The following is an 18,559-nucleotide window of genomic DNA, read 5'->3' as shown; positions in this document are numbered from 1 at the left end:
GTCCCTGCAAACGTCTTAATGTCATCCACCCACCTAACTTTCTGCCACCCCCTACTACGCTTCCCTTCCCTTGGAATCCAGTCCGTAACCATTAATGACCATCGGTTATCTTCCCTCCTCATTACATGTCCGGCCCATGCCCATTTCTTTTTCTTGATTTCAACTAAGATGTCATTTACCCGCGTTTGTTCCCTCACCCAATCTGCTCTTTTCTTATCCCTTAACGTTACACCTATCATTCTTCTTTCCATAGCTCGTTGCGTCGTCCTCAATTTCAGCAGAACCCTTTTCGTAAGCCTCCAGGTTCCTGCCCCGTAGGTGAGTACTGGTAAGACACAGCCGTTATACACTTTCCTCTTGAGGTATAGTGGCAACCTGCTGTTCATGATTTGAGAATGCCTGCTAAACGCACCCCAGCCCATTCTTATTCTTCTGATTATTTCAGTCTCATGATCCGGATCCGCAGTCACTACCTGTCCTAAGTAGATGTATTTCCTTACCACTTCCAGTGCCTTGCTAACTATCGTAAACTGCTGTTCTCTTCCGAGACTGTTAAACATTACTTTAGTTTTCTGCAGATTAATTTTTAGACCCACCCCTCTGCTTTGCCTCTCCAGGTCAGTGAGCATGCATTGCAATTGGTCTCCTGAGTTACTAATCAAGGCAATATCATCAGCGAATCGCAAGTTGCTAAGGTATTCTCCATCAACCTTTATCCCCAATTCTTCCCACTCCAGGTCTCGGAATACCTCCTGTAAACATGCTGTGAATAGCATTGGAGATATCGTATCTCCCTGTCTGACGCCTTTCTTTATTGGGATTTTGTTGCTTTCTTTGTGAAGGATTACGGTGGCTGTGGAACCGCTATAGATATCTTCCAGTATCTTCACATATGGCTCATCTACACCCTGATTCCGTAGTGCCTTCATGACTGCTGAGGTTTCGACTGAATCAAATGCTTTTTCGTGTTCAATGAAGGCTATATAAGCGTTGGTTATATTCCGCACATTTCTCTATCACCTGATTGATAGTGTGAATATGGTCTATTGTTGAGTAGCCTTTACGGAATCCTGCCTGGTCCTTTGGTTGACAGAAGTCTAAGGTATTCCTGATTCTATTTGCGATTACCTTAGTAAATACTTTGTAGGCAACGGACAGTAAGCTGATCGGTCTATAACTTTTCAAGTCTTTGGCGTCCCCTTTCTTATGGATTAGGATTATTTTAGCGTTCTTCCAAGATTCCGGTACGTTCGAAGTCATGAGGCATTGTGTATATAGGGCGGCCAATCTTTCTAGGACAGTGTTCCCACCATCCTTCAACAAATCCGCTGTTACCTGATCCTCCCCAGCTGCCTTCCCCCTTTGCATAGCTCCCAAGGCGTTCTTTACCTCTTCCGGTGTTACTTGTGGGATTTCAAGTTCCTCTAGCCTATTCTCTCTCACCTTTCGTCGTGGGTGTTATTGGTACTGTATAAATCTCTATAAAACTCTTCAGCCACTTGAACTATCTCATCCATATTAGTAACGATATTGCCGGCTTTGTCTCTTAACGCACACATCTGATTCTTGCCTATTCCTAGTTTCTTCTTCACTGCTTTTAGCCTTCCTCCGTTCCTGAGAGCCTGTTCAATTCTATCCATATCATAGTTCCTTATGTCCGCTGTCTTACGCTTGTTGATTAACTTAGAAAGTTCTGCCAGTTCTATTCTAGCTGTAGGGTTAGAGGCTTTCATACATTGGCGTTTCTTGATCAGATCTTTCGTCTCCTGCGATAGCTTACTGGTTTCCTGTTTAACGGCGTTACCACCGACTTCTATTGCGCACTCCTTAATGATGCCCATAAGATTGTCGTTCATTGCTTCAACACTGTGGTCCTCTTCCTGGGTTAAAGCCGAATACCTGTTCTGTAGCTTGATCCGGAATTCCTCTAGTTTCCCTCTTACCGCTAACTCATTGATTGGCTTCTTATGTACCAGTTTCTTCCGTTCCCTCCTCAAGTCAAGGCAATTCGAGTTCTTACCATCCTATGGTCACTGCAGCGCACCTTGCCGAGCACGTCTACATCTTGTATGATGCCAGGGTTCGCGCAGAGTATGAAGTCGATTTCATTTCTAGTCTCACCATTCGGGCTCCTCCACGTCCACTTTCGGCTAACCCGCTTGCGGAAAATGGTATTCATTATCCGCATATTATTCTGTTCTGCAAACTCTACTAATAACTCTCCTCTGCTATTCCTAGAGCCTATGCCATATTCCCCCACTGACTTGTCTCCGGCCTGCTTCTTGCCTACCCTGGCATTGAAATCGCCCATCAGTATACTGTATTTTGTTTTGACTTTACCCATCGCCGATTCCACGTCTTCATAGAAGCTTTCGACTTCCTGGTCATCATGACTAGATGTAGGGGCGCAGACCTCTACAACCTTCATTTTGTACCTCTTATTAGGCTTCACAACAAGACATGCCACCCTCTCGTTAATGCTATAGAATTCCTGTATGTTACCAGCTATGTTCTTATTAATCAGGAATCCGACTCCTAGTTCTCGTCTCTCTGCTAAGCCCCGGTAGCGCAGGACGTGCCCGCTTTTCAGCACTGTATATGCTTCTTTTGGCCTCCTAACTTCACTGAGCCCTATTATATCCCATTTACTGCCCTCTAATTCCTCCAATAGCACTGCTAGACTCGCCTCACTAGATAACGTTCTAGCGTTAAACGTTGCCAGGTTCATATTCCAATGGCGGCCTGTCCGGAGCCAGGGATTCTTAGCACCCTCTACAGCGTCGCAGGTCTGACCGCCGCCGTGGTCAGTTGCTTCGCAGCTGCTGGGGACTGAGGGCCGGGGTTTGATTGTTGTGTTCATATAGGAGGTTGTGGCCAAGTACTGCACCAGGGTGGCCAATCCTGCTCTGGTGAGAGAGTGCGTTACCGGTTCTGGTCACCGGGATCAGGCCGCACTCCAGGCCTGTTTGTGCAATTTTCTCAACACACGGTTCTTTTTGGTATTTTCCGGTGGAGAATTGTGCGGCACCGGGATTTGAATCACGGTCCTCTTGCACGGGAGGCGGATACTCTACCGTCCCCGCAGGAGTTAAATTAAAAATTAAATTACGGGGTTTTACGTGACAAAACCACTTTCTGATTATGAGGCACGCCGTAGTGGAGGACTCCGGAAATTTCAACCACCTGGGGTTGTTTAACGTGCACCTAAATCTAAGTACACGGGTGTTTTCGCATTTCGCCCCCATCGAAATGCGGCCGCCGTGGCCGGGATCCGATCCCGCGACCTCGTGCTCAGCAGTCTAACACCATAGCCACTGAGTAACCACGGCGGGTCCCGCAGGAGTTGTACGCCTCATACGTACGCCTCATACGGGGGGCGCTATAACGTAAAGTTACTCCAAACTTTTCTATTCCAATTCTGCAATCAGCCCTCCGCGATTGGTCAAAAGCTTTTTTGGACCACCCCCACTTCACCTGCCTCTCACGCGACGTAACGAAAGCCGCGATAGCTCCCCATCTGATATGATGGGAGGCATTGATTATGCATGATTGGCCTGAACAAAACAAAAATAGTTCTTTCGCATTCGACCCCTTTCTGCCATTAGCCCTCGGATACTGGTCAAAAGTTTTTGGGCTGCACCCACTTCACGCGCCTGCCACGCGACGTCACAAAAGCGCGAAAACTCCTGCCGTCAAAGTGATGTGCACGTGTTAAAGATGCATTAATATGCCGAGCAAAACTGAATTTTCTTCAGAATAGCAGCAGGCTGCCCCGTTCCGAAAGGAATAAAGGATGGCTGCCGCCGATCGCTCAGGCACTGGCTACTCGCACCTGCCGGAGACCTTGGGTTTATTTGCGTACAATAAAACTTTTTGCGTGGCAATGTAACGTTTTTGAGCACTTTCGGCACGTTTACGACCTCGCTGTCCCAATTCTTATTTGCTGAGGATCCGTTTTAGCGGCATTCTTAACCTTCCGTTGCATGCCGCCGTCATTTTCGACTAGCCACCGCAAGTTAAGTAAGGGAAAGCGGACCAATCGCAGACACTGGGAACACCCTCTTCATCCGGTTATCGATTTTCAGTGCACTGGCCCTGCCCCATCGAATCCCTCTCCACTTGAGCGTGCTCCTCGCCTATTGTCAGCCAATTATATAAGACAAGCCGCTCAGTGTAGCAATGTTATTCGTTTTTAAAGCAAACGAAAGTGACCTCCTATAAACGAGGAGAGCGTTTGATTGGTCTGTTCAGACAACCCTACAGGTCACCGCCGGATGCTTGCGTCGGCGGTTACGCAAACGTGAAGTCAGGAGATTGGCATAAAAACATATTGGAATAGTTTTACGTTATAGGACCCGGGGATATAACTTGTGTATGCTATTACGGCAGGAACATTTTATCCGCTTTCGCGCGCAAGACAAGAATAACAAGACAAGAATAAAGAGCGAGACGTGAAGCGGCGACAGAGACAATGAGCGACAAAATACGAGCATGGGAGCGGTGTTCGCCGTTCTGCAAGAAAAGTGTACAGCGCAGATAAAGCGTATACACATCCCAGAATAATTTCTGGTAGAGACATCAATTCAGAAGAAACTTGTCGTTAGTACAAGTGGGGCAAACTTTACACTAGGCGTCCACAAAGGTCTCGCCTCTCAGCACGCAGCAACATGCAACATTATTGATACAAGATCGCGTTGGATGGGAACATGCGATGCTTACCATGCAAACCTGCGAAGGCTGAGCAATAACGAAGATGATCCTCGCTATACATCTGGGCGGCTGCCTTGGGCGGACGTTTGTAGAACATAAAACGGTGGTTTGGGCTCCGTGCTGTAAAAAGCTGAGCTTGACAATATTTTCCCCTAATCCATTCGCAGCCTTTGAGGCCATCCTCTCATTAAAAATGTTCTTAGAAAACTGCTACTACTGGGTGACAATGCAACCTGAGACTACAATGCTTCCTTGAGGGCTTCAAAGCATCCTGAGTAAATGATGCACCGAAAGTTGTATTATCAAATGTATTACTGTGCAACACGTTACTTTGAAACCTGAGAAATGGCAGCTGCCCTGCACAGCTTACGCATAATATTGCATTTCTTTCTCGGCTCACGTCGATTTCATTATCTTACCACGAGTTTTCCTTAAGAGCTTAAGTTTTTCCTTGTATTGTATAAAGTGTATGACCCTCAAGATAGTAATTTAAGTATATTGTCTTGGTGCTCATTCACAGGAGTCAGAGCTGGTGCAGCACGCAAAGATATTTCTAATATGTATGTTGACTTCTCGTGAATACGGATAAAATCCCGCCAGCAGTATTCGAAAACACTGACTCAGCTCGCGCTGTGCGCTGGCGCCACCTCTCGGTGCATTGAGTCACATTTCGCGCTCCCTTGTCTAGAAAGCCGCCACCAGGTGACGTCATGCTCTTTCGCGCTGCGCTGTGGCGAATCTGGCCTATCGAATCACTCAATTGCACTGTTTTGTAAGCTCTGTAGCTCTGCGCTGTACTAGGGCTGGGGATGTCGGCAGGGGGAAGGCGGTAAAGATGGCGGAGGTGAGGGTATCCAATGTTAATGCGCAGACCGTTTTACAAGTATACAGCAAGAGCCCCACCATAGCACCTTCTCTGTTAATTCTTTGCTTTAATCCCCTCTTTGGACCAGAAACTCGACACACTTTCGTCTTTCCGTTATTCTAAAGTAATCTTATTAAGGATACTTGCGTGAATGCGCTCTAGCGCGTGTGTTTGTGTCGGTGTGTGCGTGGAACATTTACATCTTACATCGTGTAGTTTGTGTGCATTGTGTGAAGAGTCTTCAGGGTGTTTACAAATTTAAGCCCAAGCTGTTTTCTGGCCTACTGCATACTATATATGAAACGTTTCCATAAGCTGACCTATAGCAAAAAGTCTGTGTAATCCGTATGCCGTAACTTAAATAGGCAGCAACACTTCTCAAGCGAGAACGGCCGTACGAGCAGAGCAGAGACCGCTTTATGTACAGGTACGTACGTAGCTCTTATTCTGGGCTTCTGTTGGCAGCCTGCGAGTGTACTCCCGTTATCTTATGTTCCTCATCTTCAGGACGTGGGATGTCATGCACCAATGCACGGCACACATATGTAACTTGCTTTCGGCAACTTCAAGTTCTCCTTCGCGGTATCTCAAGGGTCTACTCGAAATAAAACTCAGAGCATTTCATTTATTGATTTCTTTCGTCCGTGTATCTCGGAATGCCAAAGCACCGAAGAGAGGAATGCACTATGTTGAAGAGAAGAAAATATACCAAACATGGTATACGTACACTCGACCCGAAGCGGAGCACGGAAATCTCAAAAAAGCTGTGTTTTCTATCGCCGTTTCAACTCAACGTGAAATTGAGAGAATCAATGTGGATGTTGTACGTGGAAGTACTCGCTTCACTTTTTGTAATTCCTGGGCAGATGCGTTGGCTTTTGCGAGAATCAGTTTCATTTTTATCGGATTTGGATCTCCGAAAGCTTGTGTGGTCATGAGTGCAAGGGCAACAAAGCATATACATAGCAGTGAAAAGAGATATGAAAGGACAGAGTAAGGAAGGGAGGTTACCCTGTACAGAATATCTGGTTTACTACACTAGAGGGTTATACGGCCGGGGGAAGTAGGAAGAAGTAAATGGAGATAGACACAGAATGCACGCACACAACCACAGCCTGTCACGATCACCACACACGACGACCGCAGGATTTCGTGCAGCATGTGAGCACAAATTGAGGCTAAAGCCATCTGTGCAGGTTTGTTATACTTTAGGCATTGCTGCAGTGCCTTATTCGCGCCCAGCCATAACCGACAAAGCAGTGTAATATTGTCTCGTAGAAGTGAAACATAACACAAGGTGTATGATTTAAGAAGCGTGGATACAGTAAGATAAAAATTTAGCTGCAATACAGGCAACGCAAGCACGGATTCGAAGCAAGGATGAGGAAATGACAAACGGGGCTGAGTGTGTTCATCTGACGGCCGAAAAAAAAAACATCGCAACTTTTTACACGGACACAGACGGAGTAGACACACCAGCGCTAAACTCACAACTAAAGTTTTATTGAAGACGTAGGACAATAAATATATTGAAATAATTAAATATATATTTGATTGCCCTCGTGATCACTTTTTACTGCATGTACCTCGCGGCAAATCACCCGAATAATATTGATAATGTTAATTAATTAATCAATAATGTTTATTTATTTGCCCACGAACAACCCTAAGGTCTGAATGCTGGAGCACGCACACATTACAATAAAAAAGGACACTGCAGGTAAATATAATAAAAAAACGAATAAAATGAACAATTGCGAAGAGTAGGTATAAGAAATCGCAATGTAAATACAAAAGGAAAAAGAGGAGAACGGCAGTTTAACAATGCATGAAACTATGACACAACAAAGCAAAGCTCGGAAAGGAACAATGACAGCGAGTTATGAAAAATATCACAATCATAAGAAATAAGCGTTATAAAGGCACTGTATTACGTGAACAGTTACTTGTTGATGACAATCAAAGACATGGAAATGTCTATGTTCTCTGGTGATCTTGCGTGGAATATGAAGCATGATAGAACTGAGGAGTTCGGGACAGGTGAGGATACGGTGAAGGAATTTGAAAAGAAACAGAAGATCAACGCGATTACGTCGGGAGCGAAGTAAGCACAATGAAAGTAATCCAACACTGTTAGAACGAGGTCCAATGTCAGCGTTTGCAAAACGGTGATGATATATGCTTAGAAACTTTTTCTGGGCCTGATCTATTATGTCACTGTTGGATCTGGAAAAGCCATCCCAGACGACGGACGCTTATTCAAGTTCAGGAAGACAAATAGTTGGGTATAAGCTGCGGAACGGTGTAGGATACTTGAATTTCCTCATTAGTTTGCAAACAGAGCCAAGAGAGCGCAGACCCCGCATGAGAACGCGTTTAGTGTCAGCAGAAAAGTGTCAGGTTGCATCAAAGAGTACACCAATATCATTGATCTCACAGCCCTTACACAACGGTACAGAATCCACAGAATAAGAAAAAGAAATACTTGCTGTTTTGTGTGTGAAATTCATGAACTTGGTTGTAGCCGCATTCAAGGAGATGTCATTATCTTTGCAGAATTTAGAAAAGGAAAGCAGGTCCGACTGCAGGGTGCGACAGTCATCAACAGTGCGAATTTTCTTTAAAATGTTGATGTCATCGGCACGTAGAAGCAAAAAGGAGTTCCGAATAACGGAATGAAAGTCATTAATAATAATTAGAAAAATGAGTGGTCCTAATACTGATCCTTGAGGGAATCCGCTAATTGCCATGTAAAAAGAATACGTTTGGCCATTGACGTTAACAAAACACGACCTACCAAGAAGTTAACCGCGCAAGAGACTGACAACTGACGGGTCAACATCACAGTGCGTAAGCTTGATAAGAAGCAGTGAGTGGCAAACTACATCAAAGGCTTTGCTGAGGTCACAGTAAACGGTGTCACTTTGCCCCCTTTGAAGTACCGGCGTGAAAATTTGGTCCGTGAAACTTGCGAAACTTGTGGAGCGGTCGGTGAGAAATCCGTGCTGCTTCATAATAAGTGAGTTCTTGAGAGGAAAACACAATATATTGTGACACGCTGACGAATAAGATGTTTTAATCCTGGTCACAAGAAGACGACGCTCTGGATTTCGCGCGCTGTCTACCATGTTGTCAGCTGCTACAATTATTGTAAATATCTTGTAAATATACGTCTGACTGTTTTTAACACCGTAACATTTTTGGTGTAGGTTGCGGGATCATTACCAAGACAGATTTACGCAGCAGGCGCTCCTTGGCTGCATCTACAATGCCAGCTCAAGGCGGCGATGCTTCGGGCCCGTCGGCACCCACGCCCACCGTCATTACAGCACAACCTCGCGACCCAGGAACCTTTTCTGGAACCGACGACACTGATGTTGAAGACTGGCTTCAACTATATGAGCAGGTGAGCGCCAGCAGTCACTGGGACCAGACCATCATGCTCGCGAATCTGATATTTTACCTCGTGGGCACGGCACGCGTCTGGTTTCAGACCCACGAGGAGGAACTTACCAGCTGGGACATTTGTAAACAGAAGCTCAAAGATTTGTTTGGCAAGCCTGTTGGACGTCAGCGCGCCGCCCAAAAAGACCTCGCTTCGCGTGTCCAGACGTGCACTGAATCCTACATCACGTACATCCAGGACGTGCTCGCTCGGTGCCGCAAAGTGGATCCGAAGATGTCCGAACCTCATAAGGTTGCACATGTCATTAAGGGCATAGCAGATGATGCCTTCCATCTCCTTGTGTTCAAGAATTCTTCCACTGTGCAAGCTATTATCACCGCATGCCGGCGGTTTGAAGAAGCCAAGAGTCGCCGCATTGCCCAGCCATTTCCCCGCCTTCCCAACGCGGCTGCTACGTCCACCTGCGAAGACCTCCGCAGTCCGCCCACGCTCAATCGCTCTGATGACATCCTACATATCATCCGACGTGAAATAGAAGCTGCATCTCCTGTCATGACCCCAACCCATGGCCCCGACAATTGCCAGGCGATCGTCTCTTTGATCCAGTCCGTCGTGCGCCAAGAATGGCCAACGTTGGCTTGACCAACGTCTGCTCAGTCAATCGGCCTGACTACACTCCGTCCAGCACTGTCATACGCACCCGCAGCCTGCATGCCGCAAGTGGTGTCACAACCCGGCCGAATGGCGTACTCCAGACAACAGGCCTATATGCTTCACTTGTGGCCGTATCGGCCATATTTCACGTCACTGCCGGTCTTCGTGAAATTCGACCCCCTGGTCCTACCACCCATGCCACGGCCCTCATGCTGCTCCTCGGTTCCCCCCGCAAACGCAGCCAGTAAATTCTGGCGACACTTCTCTTCCTACCCGCTCTAGCCGCTCTCCTTCGCCACGTCGCCGCTTCTCTCGATCGCCCCCTCTCGCCGATCACCATCCCCTATAACTCCTTCCGGCGGACCCTTCCGGAAAACTAACGGGTGCAGCACCTGGAGGTGATGCTGCCAAGCAGACCCGACGCAAAAATCCTCTTCTGACCTTGCCCACACATCGGAACCTCATTAAAGTGAACGTTGATGGTGTACCTATTACGGCTCTGAATGACACTGGCGCGCACGTATCTGTGATGAATGCTCAGCTTCGGAATCGTCTCAAGAAAGTCCTCACTCCTGCCTAGTCGCCTGTGGTCCAAGTTGCCGACGGTGGAACACCAGCCATTATTGACACGTGTCCAGCTCGCGTGAGTGTTGCCGGACATCATATTTCTGTTTTATTTTATGTTCTAGAGCACTGGGGGCACTCACGACCTCATCCTGGGCCTCTACTTTCTGTCTACAGATTCCGCTTTGATAGACTGTTCTGCTGGTGTTGTGCAACTCGCTCTACCTGCTGCTATTGACCCTCCCGATAGTTCTCCGATACCTCTATCTTCCACAGAGCATATTCGCCTCCCTCACCGTGCCGTTACCTACATAGGTGTCTCCCCCGTTTCACCTGTACCAGAGGGTGACTAAATCGTATCCCCTAATCCAGATGTCCTGCTCTCGCATAACGTCGCTTTTCCTCACACCGTCATTACATTTCGGACAACACGTCCTGCGTTCGGCTTGTGAACTTTGGACTCTGTACACAAGTACTTTGACGCAGAATATCCCTGGCGCAAATAACGCCAGCCAGAGACTACCACATTTCGGCTTTAACTTGTGACAGCTCCTCGTGTTCAACTCTTGTTTCGCCCCCTGTCCCTTCAGGCTTGAATGCCCTAACAAAAATGATTGCTCCCGATCTTCCGCCCCAGCGTGTTCAAGAACTACGTTGCCTCCTTGCCTTATACTGGGACATATTAGACCTTGGAGAGCGCCCTCTAGGACAAACATCGCTCGTAAAACATCGAATAAACACCGGTGATGCGAGCCCCATCCATCGGAGACCCTACTGCGTCTCGCCTACTGAGCGACATATCCAACATGAAGTTAACAGGATGCTTCCTCGAGACATCATCGAACCTTCTTGCAGCCCATGGGCATCGCCTTTTGTACTAGTTAAAAAAAAGGACATCAGCTGGCGATTTTGCGTCGATTATCGACACCTCAACAAGGTAACAAAGAAAGACGTCTATCCGCTACCACGTATTGACGATGCCCTGGATTGCCTGCATGGAGCACAATATTTTTCGTCCATGGACCTTCGCTCCGGCTACTGGCAAATTGCGGTCGATGACATGGACCGCGAGAAGACAGCTTTTTTTACTCCCGATGGCCTGTATCCGTTCAAAGTGATGCCTTTCGGTTTATGTAATGCCCCGGCCACATTTGAACGAATGATGGACGCCCTCCTACACGGTTTCAAGTGGTCCATCTGCCTCTGTTACCTGGACGACGTGACCGATTTATTTTCCGACTTTTGCGAAACACCTCGACCGCCTATCGACTATTCTGTCTGTTTTCCGTCAGACGGGGCTACAACTAAATTCGTCCAAGTGCCACTTCGGTCGTCGTGAAATTTCTGTGCTCGGGCATCTCGTCGATTCTTCTGGTGTACGCCCTGATCACGATAAAATACGGGCAGTGAAAGACTTTCCCGTGCCAACATGTGCCAAGGATGTTCGTAGCTTCTCGGGTCTTTGCTCCTACTTCCGTCGGTTTGTCCGAAATTTTGCGAACGTTGCGCGCCCTCTCAATCAGCTCCTCAAGAAAGGCGCTGCATTCATTTGGGGCCCTGAGCAAGCTGGTGCTTTCACCGAGCTGATTGGGCTGCTTACGTCCCCGCCCATTCTCGCTCACTTTCATGCGTCAGCTCCAACAGAAGTCCATACCGATGCCAGTGGCCACGGTATTGGAGCTACCTTGGCACAGAAACAACAAGGGCGAGAACGTGTTATTGCCTACGCCAGCCACCTTCTTTCCTTTTGCGGAGAGCAATTATTCTATCACCGAACGCGAGTGCCTGGCTCTCGTTTGGGCAGTGGGTAAATTCCACCCCTATTTGTACGGCCGCCATTTCACAGTCATCACTGATCACCACGCTCTGTGTTGGCTTTCGTCCCTCAAAGCTCCTTCAGGGCGCCTTGGCCGCTGGGCTATCTGCGCCTTCAAAAATACAACTATTCAGTTGTATACAAGACCGGCCTGTTACACCAAGATGCGGACTGCTTGTCGCGACATCCTGTCGACCCTCCTGACGTTTCTGCGGCCGGCATACCTGTCACCGTTCACTCGGGCTGCTTTTCGCGATATTGGAGCCGAACAACGTCGGAACGCCTCCTTGCAACCCCTTATTCAACGGCTCACTTCAACGACGCCCGATCCTTCCCTTCGCATGTTTTAACTTCAAGATGGCATATTGTACCGCTCTAACATGCGCCGGACGGCTCTGACCGACTCTTCGTTGTGCCTGAGCATATGCGTCAGACTGTTCTCGCCCAGCTTCATGATGTACCGACTGCAGGTCACCTTGGCATGTCACGGACTTATGACCGCGTTCGTCGGCGCTTCTTTTGGCCTGGTCTATACCGTGACGTCTGCCGTTATGTCGCTGCGTGTGACCTTTGTCAACGACGCAAAAAGCCGACCACACTCCCTGCTGGTTGCCTTCAACCACTTGACGTACCATCAGAACCATTCTTCCGTGTAGGTGTTGATCTTTTAGGCACCTTTCCTCCGTCTGCTTCGGGAAACAAGTATATCGCTGTAGCAACAGACTATGCCACCCGATATGCAATCACGCGGGCTCTTCCGACAAGCTGTGCAATCGATGTCGCCGACTTCCTCCTAGAGAACGTCATCCTTCACCACGGCACCCCTCGACAGCTCCTCACCGACCGAGGCCGTTACTTTCTTTCTAAAGTTCTCAATGACATTCTACACTCGTGCGTGACTAAACAAAAGCTTGCTACTGCTTACCATCCACAAACGAACGGTCTAACCGAGCGCCTTAACCGCACCCTTACTGACATGCTGTCCATGTATGTCTCCGCTGACCATCGCGACTAGGACGTTGCGCTGTCGTTCGTTACTTTCGCCTATAATTCGTCTCGCCATGATACCGCAGGCTTCTCTCCATTCTTCCTCTTGTTGGGCCGTGACCCTACGCTACCTTTCGACACCGTTCTGCAGTCTGAATTCCACATCCAAGTACGCCCGTGAAGCCATACTCAAAGCACAAGAAGCACGCCATATCGCCCGACGTCGACTTGTGGAGTCGCAGGACAATCAGCGGCGCTTATGTGACGCCCGCCATCGTGACGTCCATTACACACCGGGCGTCCTGGTTCTCCTTTGGTCGCCGTCGCGGCGCGTTGGCCTCTCGGAGAAGTTACGTTCACGCTACTCTACCGTGTCTTGCGTCAAGTAACTGACGTCACGTACGAAATCGCCCCTCTTAAGCCAACCGTGGCTCAGCCCCGCTCCGACGTGGTCCACGTCGCGCGTCTTAAGTTGTATCATTCGCCCGCCTCCTAACCAGCACCGAGCCGGTGCTTCAGCCGTCGGGGGTCATGTGACACGCTGAGGAAGATGTTTTAATCCTGGTCGTAAGAAGACGACGCTGTAGACTTCGCGTGCTGTCTACCATGTTGTCAGCTGCTACAATTATTGTAAATATCTTGTAAATATACGTCTGACTGTTTTCAACCCCGTAACAATATTGTAAAGAGCAAGCTAAAAAATTTTAGACGAGGCACACAGAATGGAAATCGGGCGATATTTCGATACATCAGTCATACAGCCAGACTTAAATACTGAAAAAAACACGAGCAGTTTGCCACATGTGAATAGAAAGTGGACGTAGTCATCATCATCCTATTTATGTTTACTTCAGGACGAAGGCCTCTCCCTGAGATCTCCAATTACCCCTGTCCTGCGCCAATCGATTCCAACTGCGCATTACATGACCAGCCGAGCTCCATTTTTTTCTCTTAATGTCAATTAGTATATCTGCCACCCCCGCTTGCTCTCTGATCCAAACCACTCTCTTTCTGTCTCTTAACGTTATGCCTAGCATTCTTCGTTCCATCGCTCTTTGCGCGGTCCTTAACTTATTTTCAAGCTTCTTTATCAGTCTCCAAGTTTCTGTCCCATATGTCAGCACCGGTAAAATGCATTGTTTGTACACCTTCCTTTTTAATGAGGATGGTAAGCTTCCAGTCAGGAGCTGACAATGCCTACCGTATGCGCTCGAACCTATTTTTATTCTTCTGTGAATTTCCTTCTCATGATCAGGGTCAGCATTATATCATTATATATACATGATCAGCATTATAATCCCTTTAATGAAATGTTTTTTTTCGTGCATTCCTTGTCCGCGCAAGCTCTGGCCTGCGTTCTAACAGCGCCTCGGTAAGGCCAAATCAAAACACGCCAAGCGTCTCAACGATCTCGCTTGCTCACGAGGAGTTCAGAACTCGAAGTACCGCTCGGCGGCGTAACCGAATGATGGTACGAAAATGGCCAACGCCTTAAACTGTAGAATCAAGTCTAAAGATGCTCAGATTGAAGTCAAATTTCTCAGGGAGGTTCCTATAAACAAGACACATTAAAGGCTTTGAAATGAACATTTGGTAAGCTTTGATTTGGGTGGTAGTCAAACCCGGGCCTCTGAGGTGTGAGACGAGCATGCTTCCCGGACGCCACGGTGGCTCCACGGTTCTGCCTGACAAAATGTGTGCCTAGCGCTTGCGTCATTGGGCACGTGGCGGCGAAGCCAATGGGGAGGAGGTGGCACCTCGTCATGAGTATATAAAATGAGTGTATGCAATAAAAAGCATTAATGCCTAATTGAACCGCGCCGATCAGCGCGGTTCAATTGGCCATTAATGCTTTTTATTTCATTCGGCTACGCCACCGACTACATCGTCGGATTTTCGCGTAATTGGGCATATAATGCTAACGCATTAATAATAATAAAGGCTTACCATAACAAAACAACGATAAGAAAGTGTTAGCCATATATTATACGAACACGACTGGAGCCTAATTCACAAAGTTATTTGTCCGAAAGTCAACTTCATAAATAGGGCGTCGGAGCTGTTATTCCGTTGTTGCTGTTGTTCTTGCAGGTACATTATCATCATCAAAGCGCCGTACATGTGGTAACTAGAAAAGCATTTCAAGAACTTCGATACATATAAAGAGGACGCTTTCTATAGCTCCTAAAATACTCGCTGACCACAAACAGGTATCTTCTTATTTCCGTCTAAGACGACTACAATCATAAAAGATTGCGTCAGAACCCATCTTACGATGACTGTCGACGGTAATGCGTTTAGTATTGAATCAGTATAGCGACACAACGTATTGCCCGCGTCGAGACGAGTGATGTATGCGGCGTATATTACTGCAGCGGGCCTCCTATTTCGCGCTTCCTTAATAAGGTTACTGTATATATGGAGTAATTCACAAAGAACACTCGGCGTCATCTGGCGCCGCCACCACGAAGCCTGCGCGCGGGTTTCGAGAAGCATGGCGCACCGGTGCGTGCGAACGCTGAGAAACGCGTCATGCTGCAGTCGGGCTCCTCTCTCGGGCTTCTTTCTGGACATGCTGCACCATTTGTTGGAGCCATCAAGAAGTCCGCGCGTGGTCTCCGAGACGAGAAGCGCGGCGCGCTGGCGCGTGAGAGCGCTGAGAATTGTTCCCTCGCTTGCCGCACAATCAGTGGCACTTAGTGGCTCAAGTTGGCGAGAGATTGATTGCTGAGCGGCAGATACCCAGTGCATTCGTGGTGCAGCTCGCTAAAGTGTTCTCGTGAAAGGTGTCCTCAATTGAAAAGCAACACATACCCCGTGCATTTGCGGCGCAGCCTGCTCATGCGTCGGGTTGCTGAATACTTGAGGAACCGTTGTGATGTGGGTTTCATTCCGATAAGCATCAGAGAGAGTTAAGAGAGAGAGGGAGAGAAAAAAAACTTTTATTGTCAAGGTTGAGTGGAGTTTTCTTTCCCAGTGGTGTGGGCTAGCGTGGCGTCTGCGTCACCGCGACGCTATCAGCCCATTCCGCCAACCGTATCTGGTCTTGCGGGTTGGGAGGTTTCGTCTTCATCTCAGGAATCTTTTTCGTCGTTGTATAGCTGCCCATTTCGAGTGGCAGCTACGTGGTTACCTAAGTGGGCGTCAAAGAAGTTCATTGAAGGCCAGCACACACCTACTGGTACGTACACACCCACAGACTCAAGTTGGCACCAATAAGGTTTATTGAAGACCAGCTCAGACCGAGTGGCGCGTACCCAGTCAAAGAGGTTCGTTGAAATGTGGCGCCTATGTTTACATTGCCACATATTCAGTGATCCAAGTTGGTCCGATGGTTGGTTTCGCACCCTGTTACCTCAGAACAGCAGCCCGATGCGCTACCACTTCGACCACGGACTACCGAGTGACATAGTTAGGCGCAAAAATGGTTCGACACAAACGTACATAGACACGTATAACTCGCGGAAGGAGTGTGAAGTACCCTAAGAATGCGAACGCATTAAAATACGAAGCTACAATTAAAAAAAAATTTATGGGGTTTTACGTGCCAAAACCACTTTCTGATTATGAGGCACGCCGTAGTGCAGGACTCCGGAAATTTCGACCACCTGAGGTTATTTAACGTGCACCTAAATCTAAGTACACGGGTGTTTTCGCATTTCGCCCCCATCGAAATGCGGCCGCCGTGGCCGGGATTCGATCCCGCGACCTCGTGCTCAGCAGCCTAACACCATAGCCACTGTGCAACCGCGGCGGGTGAAGCTACAATTGAATAAAACGCTGATCCAAGTGTTCTTGGCTACGTTTCTGTTGTGCGGTGCCCTTTCAACCAGTAAACTGAGTCAATAGACTGAATCCAGGCAAAAAAAAAAAGAAATGAAAAAGTACGCGTTTTGTACGTATGCCACAGATAAGACCCCTACTTTGTTCCTTTAACTTAACACCCCTCTTGGAGTGTCGCGATGTGAACTCTAAAATTCCTGCACAATATCACATTCTTCCTCTCGATTATCAAGCTCTACGCACTTAATATTCGCTAAGAAAACTTCAACGAGACGTTTCGACGAGCTCAACCTGAAACCTTTCTCACTGACACATTATTACCTTTCAATACAGCTTTTATTCCGAACAAGTGACCTTTGGTATTGCTTACGTGGTTTAGTACACTCTTCTCTTATTGATTTTATTTCTCCACTTGACGCTACCATGTCATGTCTAAATATTTTTTTAACATTCTTGTTCATGTTTTTTGCAGTTATTTATCATTCTTTGTAAAAAATTTGTACACAAAAAAACATTATCAGCAACACTGGTAGGCCTCCTTTCGAGAACTTTAATATTCGACTAGAAAATGCATTTTCGGGAACAAAAGGCCTACGGCAGAAAGGAGATCCTTCACACAACACACATTGAAGCGCAGGCGATTGTGCATGGAACGATCCCAGCTTGAAAGCCGCTGAACGATGCTGACTAAGGAACCTAATTGTTCAATTTAAATACCCAACATTAACGCTCCTGTCAATAGTATCTCAATAGTATGTAAAAATCGTGCTCTAGAATTCGTGGTTTATTCTTTGGGAATCGAGCTATAAATTCTTAGTAAAAGCGACGACGGCTACATAAGAGGCTCTACATTGTAGAGCTCATTTGCGGTCTTCACCGCAGTGTATCAATCTTCAAAAGAAATATTTACCTCAGGGCTGTTGTCTAAATACATGGCAACGAAAAAATAGTTTTGCTCGACATACATCGCTATGAATTTAATGAGGTTTGTTGCATTAAAAAATAAACTTTATATCTACCAATAGCACGTAGCAGTTTAATTTAGGCCCGTAATCTTTTTACAAAATAGGTTGAATACAGTAAAGTAAAAAAAAAAGGAAATCTGGAGCTTTCTAAGTGAGAAATAAATAAGTAAACAAATAAAAACGCTAACACAATTCTGTGAGCTGCACTTATTGGGACATCTAAAGCACAATTGATGTTTTGTACACTGCTTTGAAATACACCAGTAATTGGTGAGTGTAGGGCCTTTGTTAGGAAGTCGGAAACATCGCAGCGATTTTCACGTAAGCTATTAACTAATATTTGAATTTCGTCTCCTTCAGGTGTGCTAAGAAATGCAGTTTACAGAACTGCGATATCTGTTTTGATTTAAGCTTGTGGATTTGCCAATTTACGCTGTATTGTTTTATCCTTCCAGATACCAATATTCGGCAATTTTTGAGGAGCCTATGAGGCCTTAGATCAAAATCATGCTTCCTTCAGTCCGTGAATTTCGGCTTTTCTTTAAAGGGCCCCTCACCCGGCCCCGTAGCAAATTTTGGTTATACGCTGGAAATTATTACGTGCCATCTAGGGAGCGTTCTGCCGCAATAATTTTTCAAATCGGCTCATTAATAGCCGAGATGGAAATATTTCAATGCCACGATGCCATGATTGCAGGCGGCGAGCGCCACTGCAAACAGAGACACTCTCTCGACATGCCTCGTACAGCCTCCGCAAACGAAATTCTTTCCCTCGCCTTCTCCCATACCGGATCAAGAGGATCGCGTGA

The sequence above is a fragment of the Dermacentor andersoni genome, chromosome 1, assembly GCF_023375885.2.
Source record: "Dermacentor andersoni chromosome 1, qqDerAnde1_hic_scaffold, whole genome shotgun sequence".
NCBI lineage: Eukaryota > Metazoa > Arthropoda > Arachnida > Ixodida > Ixodidae > Dermacentor > Dermacentor andersoni.
Note: the sequence above shows the minus strand (reverse complement) of the source record.